At 54.3% G+C, this 14,243-nt stretch overlaps 1 long non-coding RNA gene across 1 annotated transcript; it reads right to left on the bottom strand.

The window, feature by feature from the left end:
• Positions 1–7,122: 7,122 nt before the first annotated feature.
• LOC309610397 lies at positions 7,123–13,456 on the bottom strand. The gene is made up of 2 exons (XR_014233884.1): positions 13,308–13,456; positions 7,123–7,406 (listed from the first exon to the last, which is right to left on the bottom strand). It is a non-coding gene; the product is annotated as an uncharacterized lncRNA (long non-coding RNA).
• Positions 13,457–14,243: the final 787 nt, after the last annotated feature.

Raw genomic sequence — 14,243 nt, forward strand, 5'->3', positions numbered from 1 at the left:
AATGTAAATGGATTAACCTCCCCAGTCAAAATACATCAATTGGCTGATGGATAAAGAAACAAGATCCCACTATATGCTGCCCACGAGACCCTCCCTTAAGACACAAGGATGGACACGGGCTGAAAGTGAAAGGATGGAAACAGATCCTCCAGCAACTAGTGACCAGAAGGGAGCACAGGGGGCTCTGCTTATATCTGATCCAACAAAATATACTTGAAGTAAAATAGTGTCACAAGGGACAAAGAAGAATGTTATATAATGAAAAAAAGGGTCAATTCAGGAAGACAGAGCAATTGTGAATGTACATGCACCCAACAGCATAGCTCCTAATTACAGGAAGCAAACACCGGTAGAATTGAGGGGAGACGTAGACAGTAGCATGGTGACAGCAGGAGACGCGGTGCCCACTTCCAGTAAGGGATGGATCAGCCAGACCGAAGTTCACTGGGGACACACGGGCTCACACCACACGGCAGGCACACGCAGAACCCTGCACCCAACAAAAGCAGACACGCGCCCTCCTGCAGCTCACATGACGTGTCCTCCAGCAGAGACCACCTGCCAGGCCACAAAACAAGTCTTCTCAAGTTTACGAAGATTGACATCAGACCAAATATCTTCCCTGACCAAAAGGGAATGAAACTAGAAATTGGTAGGGAAGAAAAGCCAGGAACTCACAAATACATGGAAATTGAACCACAGTCTCTTGAACAATCCGTGGGTAAAGAAGAAATCACAAGGGAAATTAGAAAATATGTTGGGACAAATGAAAATAGAGCACCTCATACCAAAACTTACGAGATCCAACAAAAGCAGTGCTAAGAGGGAAGGTGAAAGCAGTAAATGCCTAAATTTAAGAAGAAAGCTCTCAAATGAACAACCTAACGTTACACCTCAAGGAACTTGAAAAAGAAGAGCAAACTAAACCCAAAGTTAGCAGAAGGAAGGAAATATTAAAGATTCGTCCAGAAATAAATAAAATAGAGAATAGAAAAAAATCAATGAAACTAAAGTTGTTTTAAGGATCAAGAAAACTGACAAACCCTTAGCTAGAAGGAAAAAGAGAAAAGACTCAAAATTCAGAAATGAAACAAGAGACATTAGAACTGATGCCACGGATATACACATGATCTTAAGAGACCTCCTTGGACAATTACACCCGAAAATTTGACAACTGAAAAGAAATGGATAAATTCCTAGAAACATACAACATACCAAGACTGAATCATGAAGAAATAGAAAATCAGAACAGACCCACAACAAATAAGGAGTGTGAATCATTACCCCAACCTCCCAACAAAGAAAAGCCCAGCACCAGCTGGCTTCACTGGTGAACGCTACCAAACATCTAAGAATTTAATACCAATCCTTCTCAAACTCTCAAAATCAGACAGAGATAGTATAAGACAACTACAGGCCAGCACCCTGATACCCCTGGTGAATACTGATGCCAAAATCCCAGCAGCCCCTCCAGCCCCTCCAGGGCCCCTCCTGTTTGAGCAAGAGGCCGGCGTCTGAGGCTGATCAGAGCAGCCAAGCTGCTGCAAAGACTCTGATGGGGCTAATGAGGGGCCGGGAGGGGAGGGGGTGCGGGGCGGGACACCTCCCTCCTCATTAGAGGCTTAATGAGCCTGCACCCTGTGGAATTCCACTTCAGTGAATTATCAGCTACCAATCAAAGGGACCAATTGCCAAGACCACCCCGTTGCAGCATGGGGGGGAGGGAGTGGAGCCTCCCCGCCAGCCCAGCTAGTGGGGACGCCTCAGGGGGGATTCAATACACGCTCGGAGACAGACAGAGAAGACTGTCCTCCTCCCATCCCGTCCCCAGAGCCGGGAGGCCAGCAGAAATGGCTAAAACAGCCCATGGTTTATGCTAAGATAAAGCACTTCTTTCCTGAGGGCTCCAGTAAAGGAGGGGACACCATGGTCCAGCCTCACTGTGGACCATGGAGGGATCCCTGTGGCCCGAGAAAAGGAATATCCCCAGTCACCAGGCTTGGCTGACATGCTCCCTGCTGAGCTCAGAGGTGGCTCTGCCCCCCTCGAATGAATGGACTGAGAATGGGGATGCGGTTCCCGAGGAGATGCTGGGCCGGCGCATGTACACACACGGCCCAGGTGAGGCCGATAGCCCGGGACACGTCGGGCGGAAGGTGAAGGCCAAGCAGACAGGGAGCTGGGACGGGAACAAGCCACAGGGCTTCTCGCCTCAGCCTCCAGCGGCCCCTCCCCGTCCTCCCACCTGCTGAAGAGCCACACCAGCGTCCTGTCCAGGGAGGACTCAGCGGCTGGAGGGAGGCGGCGGGGCCGCAGGGGGACAGAGGCGGGTGCTGTGGCACCGAGTGGACCAGGCGGGCCTCAGGTGAGCCAGGCTCAGGAGGGCTGGCGGGGAAGCCACGGGAGGTCTCCTCCGCTCTCTGCTCCCCCCGTGGAAGCCCTCTGTGGGGCACGGAGGGGGCACAGGCAGGGTCCGGGGAGAGTAGACGAGAGGGACCGGGCAGGGCACACCTGGCCCTGTGGCCCCAGGCGCAAGTAGAGAGGAGGTGAGGGGCCCTGGATGTCCCCAGGAAGGGGGGTCAGGGGACAGAGGAGAGGCAGAGGTTCGCATCCCACGGGCATCCTGCACCGCTGACACTGACGCTGTCCACTCCCCTCCACAGACGCACAACAGATGTAAGTCATTGGACGCCCGGGTACCATGGTGACGGTGCCATAGCAACCCCCACCTGTGGGCTCCACACCAGTGCAGGTGGGATGAATGAGTTTAGGTTAATTTAGTAACGTAATCGCCCTGGGGGGTCAGGTCTAAAGCCACTTTGAACGCTGGGCCCTGTCCATCCAGGACCCGCCACGAGAGGACAGAGAGGAGACGAGGTCACAGGTGGGATCAGGAAGGAACCGCACCTGAGCTCCTCGCCTCCCGTCTGCCATCACTGCTGCCTCCGCGGCCACGGGCAGGGGAAGAGGAAGGAGCGACCTGAGCTGAAGGTGTGGGTGATGTTTACACGGCCCCTGTGGCCGGCGGCTCGCACGCTGGATCATTCACATCTGGAGAATCATCAGGACTACAGTAGCCCCGAATCCCTCCCAGCCTCCCTCCCCCTCCTCTCCAGGGTACCATTGTCCTCAGTCCTGTCTCCCTCACCCTTGCTCTTGTTTATGCTTTACCCCTCTTCATGCGTCCTTCACACACAGAGGTGATTGTTGTCACTCTGCACATCTATGGGATGCAATTGTCCCGCCGGTGACCCCCTGGGATTTGCTTATTGTGTTCAGCGTAACCTTTGGAGCATCGTCTGTGTTAAAGAGTCCATTGAATGTGCATTTTCACTGCTGTGTACAATTTTTTGTACCACAGTTTATTATCCAGTCTATGGCTATCCATTCCATTCCACACATTTGTTTCTTTGTTCTGTGAACAATGCTGCTGTGAACACTGTAGGTTGTCGAGATGGTGAAATGAATCTATCTTATTTATCCACCTATGTATTTATCTTTCCATCTGCCTATGCTGAGTGCAGCGCCTGGCAGACAGCAAGAGCCACGTAAGTGTGTCATTGTTATTACTCATTGTAGGATCAGTGACGGTGCTTGAACTGGGTATTCCGTCGACTGCGGCGTGTGGACACACACACTCATTCACACTCTCACGCTCACGCTGACACGAGCACACACTCCTTGGCTGGATTTTATCAAAAGACACCACAGATCGATGTGGAGAGTGAGGCTGCACCTCCCCCCTGTCTCGTCTCTGACCTGTGACGGGCGCTCAGGGAAACAGACCCCAGGCGAGTCCAGCCAGGCCCTCTGGGCAGACAGAGGTGCAGGGCTCTGGGGTCTGCCTTGGGGTCCTAGGGAGGGGAGGCTGGGTAAAGGCTGCCAGGAGAGAGGGAGGTGAGCTTATCCAGGGCCAGAACGCTTGGACCCACAGCATGAGTGACAGTGTCACAGACCCACCAGCCGTGCCTTCCAGGGCAAGCCGAGGGCTCCTGGAACCACACGAGTCCCTACCCTCACCCCACAGGGACCCAGGGTGAGCTGTGACCCTCAGCTCGGAACCAAGGACATTCGCCTGAGAGCCGTCCTGTCCATGTCCTGGTCACCACCCCTCCACCTCGTCCTCCGCTTCCCTGGCCTTCCAGCCCGACCCTGTGGTCCTGGGTGCCCTGGGGGACGTGGTTCGGAGGACAGGGTAGGTGGGGTGAGTTCACAGATGGGCTTCAAGATAATACAACAACAGACATATCATCCGCAACATGAATAACAGTAATTATGTTAATTGTCGATGACAGAGGGCTGTGCTGTGTCTGTGCTGCTTCAGCGGGGCTGTCCGTCCACTCCTCACGACTCAGTGACGTCAACATGATGACTGTCCCCATTTCACAGACGGGCACACTGAGAGTCCGAGCGGTGACGTCATTGCCCATGGCACGCGGCTGCGAGCTGCATTCTAGCTCAGCTCTGCCCGACCTCTCAGCCTGTGCTCCTCACGTCCTCCTGCCCCAGACACGGGTGTCCTGCCAGCAGGTCCCGGAACCTCCGGCACATGGAGACCACGGGGCCTCCTCTCCCGAATCCCAGGCTCTTCCCCACCGGCTCCAACTGAGAGTCCGGCTTTTCTTTCCTCTGCCCCCAGAGCACGGGCACAGGCCCAGGCAGCATTAATGACGGGGGCAAAGCCGCCTTGGATGGTGCCTGGTCAGGACCTTTCTCCCTCGGCCTCTGCACGGTCTGAATCACGAGCAGGAAAACAGCTTTGGCATGAATCCTGGGGCAATAAATTGCAGCAAGCACACTGCCAGGAAATAAGGGCACGTCTACAGCTCTGGGGAGGTGGCCCCTGAGCGGCGGATCAGAGGAGGCTTTACCAGGAACCCAGCATCCTGAGTCATGGCTCCACCCCCGAGTCCTCATGGACTAAAGATTCAGTCACTCAGGTGTGAAATAGGCAGGGCTTTCAGCCTTTTCTCCGTGGCGTGCGCAGGATGGATGCTCTTCGAACGCACAGCAGACACTCTCCCGGGGCTCATCTAGCCTCTGACAGACCCAGGAAGGCCGTGCAGGTGGTGAGTGGAAGCAGCAGCCCCTGAGCCCCGGACGGCTTTCAGTAAATGTCACTCTCCACCACACGCTCCCCCTCTTTCTAGGGATGGCTTTCCTTTAGGGGTTGACACCCCCCGCCGCCCCGCACTGTCAGTCCCTGTGGTCTAGGTGGGGCCTTTGCCTTTTCCTACCTGTGAATCATGTGACTTGGGTCCACATAATAAATGCACAGAATCCTCGGCCACAGCGTTATTTGGGGTTAGGCATGTGACCTAATCTGGACCAATCAGAGTCGTGTCGGGCTGCTGTAGGAGCTATTGGGGAAGTCAGGTGCCCTTTCTGGAGGGCAGGGGAGGATGGAGGTCCTGCAGCACTGATGGGGTCCCAGCCGGGCGGGGTCCGGGGGCTGTCGGGGGACACTGTGGGACCTGAAGTTGAAGCCCACACGGAGGAGGGCAGAGCTAAGAAGGAGAGACAGAAAACTTCTTGATGGTACCTTCAGGGAGACAAACGCAGTCACACCTAAGTCCAGGTAAAATACGCAGATTCCTTCATTTTGCGAGCCAGCAGGTTCCCTCTACGTGCCGATTAGGGTCATGGTTTCTGGCGCTTTGCACAGAAACTGTCCCCAGCTGTGCAGTCTCCACAACCTCAGACGACTAACCTCAGGGTGCTGAGTAGATGTCACACTGGCTGGAATCCCAAGCCCCCTCCTCCTTCCCCCCCCGCCACCCCCGCCACCACCACCCCCCCCACCGCCACCACCACCCCCCCCCGCCACCACCCCCCCGCCACCACGCCCCCTGCCGCCACCACCACCCCCGCCACCACCAACCCCCCCCCCCGCCACCATCACCCCCCACCACCACCACCACCTCGCCACCACCCCCCCACACAAGTCCTCACGAGTAGGGACTAATGAGAGCCACGTGACCAAACGTCAGTTACTCTAGCAAATCCCTTCATTTGTTAAACACTAAAAAGTTCCCAGTCTTGACACCTTGCTATTCATAAAACATTGCTTGTGAGACCCCACAAAAACGGTAGTGACACAATGGTGTGTTTTAGCAGCAGGCTAAGAACAGCTGAACAGAAGCGGATCTACCAGTTGAGTCCACCCCTGCTGTGAGCTGTGTCCTCCTGCATCAAATGTCCTCGCCCCTCCCTGAGAGAGAGCCCTGACTTTATTGCAGGCAGCAATGCCCCCGGGGTAGTACGGAGATCACACCCACCGGCTCCAGTGCTCGTTTCTGCCCAGTGAACGTGGAAGTTACATTCACCTACGTTACGCTTTAAATAGAGCTTGAAATGTACCCAGTTGAGGAAATATTTACACATGATCAAGGAAATATCACAGAAAAAGTTCAGTTGCAGAAAATGGCCCTGTTCTTAGAAGGAACCCAGATGGGAGGGCAGCGTGACGAGGACATTACAGAGCCTCCGTCCTCAGCCTTTCCTTCCCTGCCTCTGGGGCCATGTCCTCAGGAGGTGCTTCCTTCCCTCTGGGTGGAATCTTTGCTGAGCAATCAAAGAAAGAAAGGGTGTGGGACATGTGGCCACAAATCCTTCCTGAAATGCCGCAGGTTCCTGGAATGCCCAGCAGGTGTGCACTGTCCCTGCCCCCAGGAGCCCCTGCTGAGGACAGAACACAGGCTGGGCAGGTGTCCTCCTGGGGGAGTGAGGGCTGAGGGGCGGTGGTGGGGATGGGCAGGGAGGCTGCATGTACCTCCTCCTCCAGGGGGAGAGACCCTCTGCCTGTGCCCAGTGACCGAGTCTGCGCAAGGAAGCCCCTATGTCCTTCCCAAGACCTGCCAGGTGTCGTGGAACCACAGCTTCACTCTGGGCGTGCTTGTGACCCCAAACGCCTAGTTTATGCCTGTGGAATTGTCCCCATCTCGTGGTGAGCTGGCCAGCGCACCCTCCCTGCGTCTAAAGGACACGAGGTAGCTTTTGTTGGGACCACGGTTAGAGGAGATGCAAAGGTGAACAAGACCTGAGGCACCTCCGGGACGGATGGGGGCAGGACCCATATACTGATCGCCCGCGGGACAGGCCAATAATTGAGAGACGAATTGCTGGGGCAAGGAATAGCAACTTTATTCGGAAAGCCAGCAGACCGAGAAGATGGTGGGCTCGTGTCCCAAAGAACCGTCTTGCCTGAGTTAGAATTCAGGCTCCTGATTTTTTTTTTTTTTTAGAACATTTTACTTCCCTTAATCTTCTAGGCTCCTTTTATACCCAAGCGGGAGGGAGTAAAGTCAAGCATTCCCCGGTTCCCATCAGCCTCCGGAGGGGATGTGTTAATTTCGTCCTCCCTGCAGTCATTCACAAGTGGGCCTGGTGAGGGTGTTTCCTGTGAGCTAAAGAAAGGTATTTCAGCTTAATGTTCATTGCCTGGGAGGCAAGATTCCCAGAGATGGGCCATTATGGATAATTTAAGTTCATAGGCAACATCCCTTTAGTGATTAACTTGTAATAGAATAAAAAACGTTCTTCCCTATTACAACAGGACAAGGGGAGAGGGAGGAGGTGGTGAACCTGGACCCCAGGAGGTGACTGGGAATGGGGACAAGGGAGTGGAGTCATGGAGGGAACTCCTGGGAGGGAGAGCTCCCCGCTCCAAACTTGGGGTGGGGGGGCGAGATCTAACGCGCTTTTTATTTTCTGTCAACTGATTTGATTTCTATCTTAACACCGTGCAGCAGGGAACACTCCCTGGGCCAGCATCCTCTGTGTCCTGCTTCTCCCCCTGCATCATGTGACCTCATACCCCACAAACTGAAGCCCACAGCTCACAGGGGATGGAGCAGGGCTTGGCCTCAGTCTCTCTGACCCAAAAGTCACTGATGTGCCACTTCCCTCACCGGGTGGGGAAGGAAAGACTGAACATTGTGGGTCCATCGGTCTATGAGGACAAGGGACCAGGGCTCCTGGGGAAATGGCCGATTCTGGGGCTGGAGCGGGAAACACACAGGCGAGGGGCGAGCCCCTGGTGATGCCAGAGATTAAAGAAGTGTGAAATCACATGCACACACGCATGCAGGCACACACGCCCATGAACGCAATCACAGGACAGCAAGAACGGTCCACCGGAAAGAACTCCCATGGCCAAACTGGCACAATTTGAACAAGAAAATAAAATCATGTCCCCTTGTAACTCAAAGTGTGAAATAAACACCCATGAATTTATACTGATATTGAATAACTAAATAGACATTGGAGGGTATTCAAATCTCCAGGGCAGAAAAATCCCAAATAATATTTTGTATGTAGCTCCCCCTCCTCAAGCAGGTGGACTCAAGCGTGGGCTGAGCTGGTGACTTCCTTCCGAGGAGGACAGTGTGGAAAGGGAGAGATGGCAACTCTACAGGAGAGACCCCCAGACACATACCGGCCAGGTGACCAAGGTCAACACCAACGGGATGGGTCGTGCTGACGGCGGGTGCTCTGGGTGATGGGATACGAGGGCACTTCACCTCTGTACACCCATCACCCCGTGCAATCGTGAGAAAAACCCCAGGCAAATCCCAATTCGGGACGTCCTACAAAGCTCCTGACCGGTGCTCCTTGAAACAGCTCATCAAAACAAGGAAAGAGAGAAATGGTCTCAGCCAAAGTAAACCTAGGAGACCCAACACCTAAACATAGTGTGGTCCCTGGATGGGATCTGGGAACAGAAAAGGGACATTCAGGAAAAATGAGGAAATCTGATGAAGTGTGGAATTCAGTTACAAATGCATCAATGTTAAGTCAACTATACTCCAATAGAAATTATTTTTAAAATAAAAATATCAGTTACACCAAAAACAAAAAAATACGTCACTGTTGGTTCGTTGATGGTGACAATTGTATAATGTCAATAATTGTAGAAGCTGGGTTTGGAGTAGATGGGAACCATCTGTACTATCTTTGCAATAATTCTGTAAATCTAAAATTTAAAGTTTATTAAAAATTACATGAATACATACAGAGTGGGCATTGGGGTTGTGGAAACAAGGGTGCGGAGCCATGGCCCTTGGATGTCATTTCCAGCACGAAGCTGGATGTTGACATGAGAACCCTGGGCCTGGAAATTCTGCTCATTTCCCCAAGGCAACCAAGGTGCTCTTAGCCCATTATACTTGTATGTGAGGTTATGCTTTGCTTACTTCCTTCCCAGATGAAGTATGAAATGGTTAAAAAGCGTGGTCTATAAAACGGGATCCAGTGGGGGGACCTTCTTCTTTGTTGCTTTGGCCGCAAAGCCTCCTGTTGGCCTCACCAGAGGTAGTCAGAATGTGATCAAGTTTATACACATATCTGCATATCTATACATACCGTTTGTCCAAAAATGGTAGCAAACTTAGGCACATTTTTTATTTTATATGACCTTCCTTTTCTCAATAAACAGAAATCTCAAAGATTCTTCCACATTGTTGGAACTACCTTGCCGTCATTACGGTCAAAGGCTGCAGAGCGTCCATTGTACAGACGCCCACGGTTCACTGAAGTGGTTCCCTATCTGCCGACATTTATCTCAGTCTTTTGTTTCAACAGACCAGCCTGCAGTGAACATCCTTGCAAGGACGCCCTTGTGCGTATCACAGCACTATTTTTAATGCCTGCTTGGAGAGCTGTGAGAATACTGCACAATAATTTATTTAGTGGATCCCTGTTTTTAAACCTTTCGATTGTCTCCAATTTTTCCACCATTATAAATAGCATTGCTATGATCATAAGTATTCACACGCACCCCTGAATACTTCCTTGGGATGAATTTCTAGAAGGAGCTGCTGGGTAAACACATTTTAACCTTGAAGCTGCTACAAGCCCATTTCCCAAGGCCTGAGTCAGGGCTGCCCCGCATGGTGGTGCAGGTTGCACACTGCTCAGAGGTCCCAAAAGGGGCAGGAAGGGGCTGAGGAGGAGCCCTTGGTCTACTCCACAGGTATCCAGGTGCCCCCTGGAGCAGGTAACATTTTCGAGTCTGCACAGAGCCACAGTAAGTGCTAGCAGAGCCCTGGCTGAATTGTCAGACGAAGAGTCTGGGGTCAGAGGAGTCCCCTGACTGAAACCACCCACAAGGGGCCCCAGGGCCCCAGGGGGTGGGGTCAGGGCCAGCGACTGTCCAGTCTCATCCAGGTGACCCTGCGCATTGCCCAGGGTGAGGTGCAGAGCCCTCTCCTTTCTGCCCACAGCCCCTGGGCCTGTCCGTCAGCAGCAGGCACGGATTCCCCCACGGGTCACCAGCTGAGTGATGCCCGTCTGGGTCTTGAGGGTTTGCCTAACCCCACAAATCACCCCACGTGGACCAGCCATGCCCCGTGGTCCTGGGAGCCGGTGGATCCCGGAACGGAGGGCGGGGCCTGGGCAGCAGCCGGGATGCTGGTGGGCACCGTGAGGAAGACCCTGCCCCTGACAAGGGGGGTCGGATGGACTGAGCTGGGCGCTCCCTCTGAGCCCAAGCCCTGGGACCCCTGGTCACGCCCAGCGCAGGGAGGGGTGCTGGCGTCTGGACAGAGAGCTGTGGAAGGGGAGACGTGGCCCTGAGGGAGCCGTCCCAGCCGAGGGGGCTCACAGCCCCGCGGGGGCCCTGCTCCCTCAGTCCCCAGGCTCGGGAGCCAGCTCTGTCCCCAGGGGCCGGCCTGCGGCTGCACAAAGAGGGTCTCTCCTCCTGGGCCACCCAGCGCCTCTGCCGCGGGGGTGGGTGTCCCAGCTGAATTCTCCCAAGGGTTTCATGATTATACTTTACGGAGAAATCCCGGCAGAGCACCAGGCTCCGTCCACGCTAGTGGCAGCGGTCACCTCAGAGCGATAGCGCGGATCTTAGCGGGTGAAAACACACTTAGAGTAACCCCTACGACGACCTTCCAGGCAGAGGTTTGCCTGTCTGAACGGAAATGGCCCCTCGAGGGGACCCTGTGATGGGAGAGTCAGGACCATCTTCACTGCAGAGACAGCAGCGGGGGTCTGGGAGCTCCAGCCGCCTTTGATTGCGGACTTAATGCACTGACCTTGTGCAACTTCAAACCCCCGTTTGGGTGCAGAAGTGGCTCTTTTGAGATGATGGGCTTTTAATGATCACCCTTGACCCTGTCAGCTCAGTGACTGAATCTACAGGAGAGACAGAGACAGGGAGGCAGAGAGATGGAGAGAGAGACAGAGAGAGACAAAGACAGAGGTAGAGAGAGACAGAGAGATAGAGAGACAGAGATAGATAGAGAGACAGAGACAGAGACAGATAGAGACAGAGAGATAGAGAGACAGAGACAGAGAGGAAGTGGCATCAGGAGTGTCTTCTGGGAGGTGCAGGGTGGCCCTGCCGGGACCCTACTCCCCAGTCCTGTGAGGTAAGATCTGGGCAGGGGGGTGATTTGGGGTTTCCCTCTTTCCTTCCTCTGCAAAGAGACGTGGAACCAGAGCCAGAGGATGGGGGGAGGGGGAGGAGGAGAAGCCTCACGTGTCTGCCCCGGTGATGGGAAGCGCTGATCCCAACGGGCACGTCCGTGTGTCCACGTGATGGTGCTGAGGCAGGAGTTGGGCTCCAGGCTAGACATTTACAACTGGCCTCCTGTTCACACTTCCTGGGGGGAGAAGAAGATGGGCTCCAGGCCCGACATTCATTACCAGCCCCCTGTTTACATTTCCTGAAGCAAGAGACAAACGGGCTCCAGGACTACATATTTATGACTGGACTCCTGTCTATATTTTGAGATCTGCACCTCGATATAAGAAACAGCAACAGAAATACGGTAAATAACCGGACATTGGACATTTTTGTGGCAGGGACAGAGTGGGACTAAACCCTGGTAAAAGATCAAGAGGTCATACATTTCCCATCCTTGGGGCAAGGGAGACATTGCACATGTGCAGAAAGCCTCCTTGGGGGTCAAAAAGGAGGGGGCACCACCCCATAATAGGTGATGCTAAGGCCGTCCCATAGGCCTCTGGGCTGGAATCCATCTTGGAAAGAAGCTGCGCACACGTGTTAGGGAGGGTCCTAGGGCAGGGCAGGTGTGGAAAAAGAAACCAGATAATTGGCCAGAGGTGAACAGAGACCCGGAAGAACTGCCCCATATAAGTGACCTAACCGCCTCTTTACTGGGGTCCTCCTCGTTAGGGGGGACGCCCACACCCTTCCTCTCCGGATGTGCGCATCTCTGCCCTGCTTCTGTCTTAACTAAACAAGCTGTTTCTCTGTGTGTTCTCTCACTTGTTGCTGTGCTGTGTCCCTAATAATAAACTTTGCGCCTGTTTTTACAGTTTTGCCTCCATGAGAAATGCGTCTTTCACTGGGGGCAAGAGCCAGGGAGTGTGGTGGCTGGGATTCCTGGTTTTCATCCAGGGTCCCCAGCTTCAAGTCCCGGGAAGGGAATCAAGATCTCGCTTCACGCCACCACTCACTGCTGCCTCTCCGAGATCAGTGTCAGACGCGCTCAGAGAGAGGCCAGAGCAGCTGGGGAGGCTCGGGACACAGCCAACTGCCACCACCTCCCCACCCTGTGGCTTTGAGTTCACAGGCCCTAACAATTGTTAGTGTTGAAATATGGGAATGCGTCTCTAACCGTGGTGAACAGGCAGTGCCCCAAGCCCCGCAAGCGCCCGGCCCTCTGCCAGCCTCCTCAGGACCTGGTGACTAAGGGGTTAACGCCTGGCAAGGCTGAGTCGGGGAGGGGCAGGGGAGGGACACACTGAGTCCACTGGGACAGCCACTCCCGGGCCCCAGGACAGCATCTACATGCCAGAATCCCGGAATCGCCGCCCAAAGTTGCAGACATTCCAGTTCTTCAAGAGAAGTTTCCAAATACATAAATATTGCTTCAGATTTTTAAAAAACCCTCTGTGGACCAAACTTGACCCATTCCAGACAGAATGCAGACCGCAGGCCGCAGGGAGACCTTTCTAGTCCAAAACCCACCTATGTCCACACATCCCAAATTCTGCAAATCTTCAGGTCCCCTAAATCCACCAATTTTCATTTATTTACACGGGGAATTCAGACCTGGAAGCTGAGTGGAGCTGGGGCATTTGGGGACATTGCCCAGGGAGAGCTCAGGTGGGTTTTGTCCCTGTGAACACCCCTCCCCCGGCCCACTCGCTCAGACGACCCTGACTCGGGCTCCCAGGGCCGTGGGCAGGGCTGTGAGAGCCCAGACAGGTTTATCCAGCACTTCGACAGAGTGAATGTGATCCCTGAGATTCAACTCTCTGGGAACAAAACCGTTCCCCCGGCACAGGAAACAGCATTCGCCACCATCATCATTTCTATGCTGTTCACTCACCAGCCATCATTTGTATGCTGATCAGCCTCTCCAGCCCAGTAGACTCCCGAGCACTGGTCCCAGCACTGAAGTCACGCCTCTGGGCCTCTTAAATCCAGTCTGCCGGGTTCAGCCCACACCCTGCCGCTCTTTCCCACCTCCAGGTCGGCCAGGCTGGAAGCCCTGTCGCACGCCTGCTGCCAGCCTCGTAGGCAGGAGGTAGGTGGTTCCCACCGACCCCAGGCTCCGGGAAGCAGGAGGCAGAGGCCAGCTCTCTGTGCACGGGGCCCAGATTGTGAAGACGGTCCGTGCGTGTGGCGGCCCGTGGCCTTCTCTGCGTGCATGCCTCCCTACTGGCTTCTCCTGACGCCAAAACTACACAGCTCTGCCAGGTGAGCAGAGGGGGCGATGGTGCCCGCAGTGAGTCCCAGCGGGATCGGAGAGCTAAATTTAGAGAGAGCCGTGCATTCAAATGTGGACACACGCCAGGGGACGCATCACCCAGCGAGCGCGGCGGGAGGACAGCTCACTTCCCGGAGCCCCTGGCGGAGGCGGCCGCAGTAGCGTTTAGCAGTCCCAGTTCCTGAGGAAGTGGGTCCCTACGGGGCATGCCCGAGGGACTGGTTACGGGGCAGACGCTCGGGCTTTTCCAGGGATCTGAGAAGCGCTGAGCTCCGCAGGGTCCCCCCTACCGGAGCCCCTTCGTTAAAGTATGATTTTGCTGGTTCAAATCACACGTAAAAGCATGTAGGGACTTCCCTGGCCATCCAGTGGTTAAGACTCCGCGCTTCCAATGCAGGGGGCGCGGGTTCCATCCCTGGTTGGGGGGTTAAGATCCCACATGCCGCGGGCGAGGCCAAAAAATAAGTAAATAAATAAAAGCATGTAAAGCAGAGATTGAAAGATGTTTTATTGGGGCCTGCTTCTTCCCACTTTAAAAAGGGGGAAAAGACGTTC

The sequence above is a fragment of the Balaenoptera borealis genome (genome assembly GCF_965194805.1).
Source record: "Balaenoptera borealis genome assembly, chromosome: 14".
Taxonomy (NCBI): Eukaryota; Metazoa; Chordata; class Mammalia; order Artiodactyla; family Balaenopteridae; genus Balaenoptera; species Balaenoptera borealis.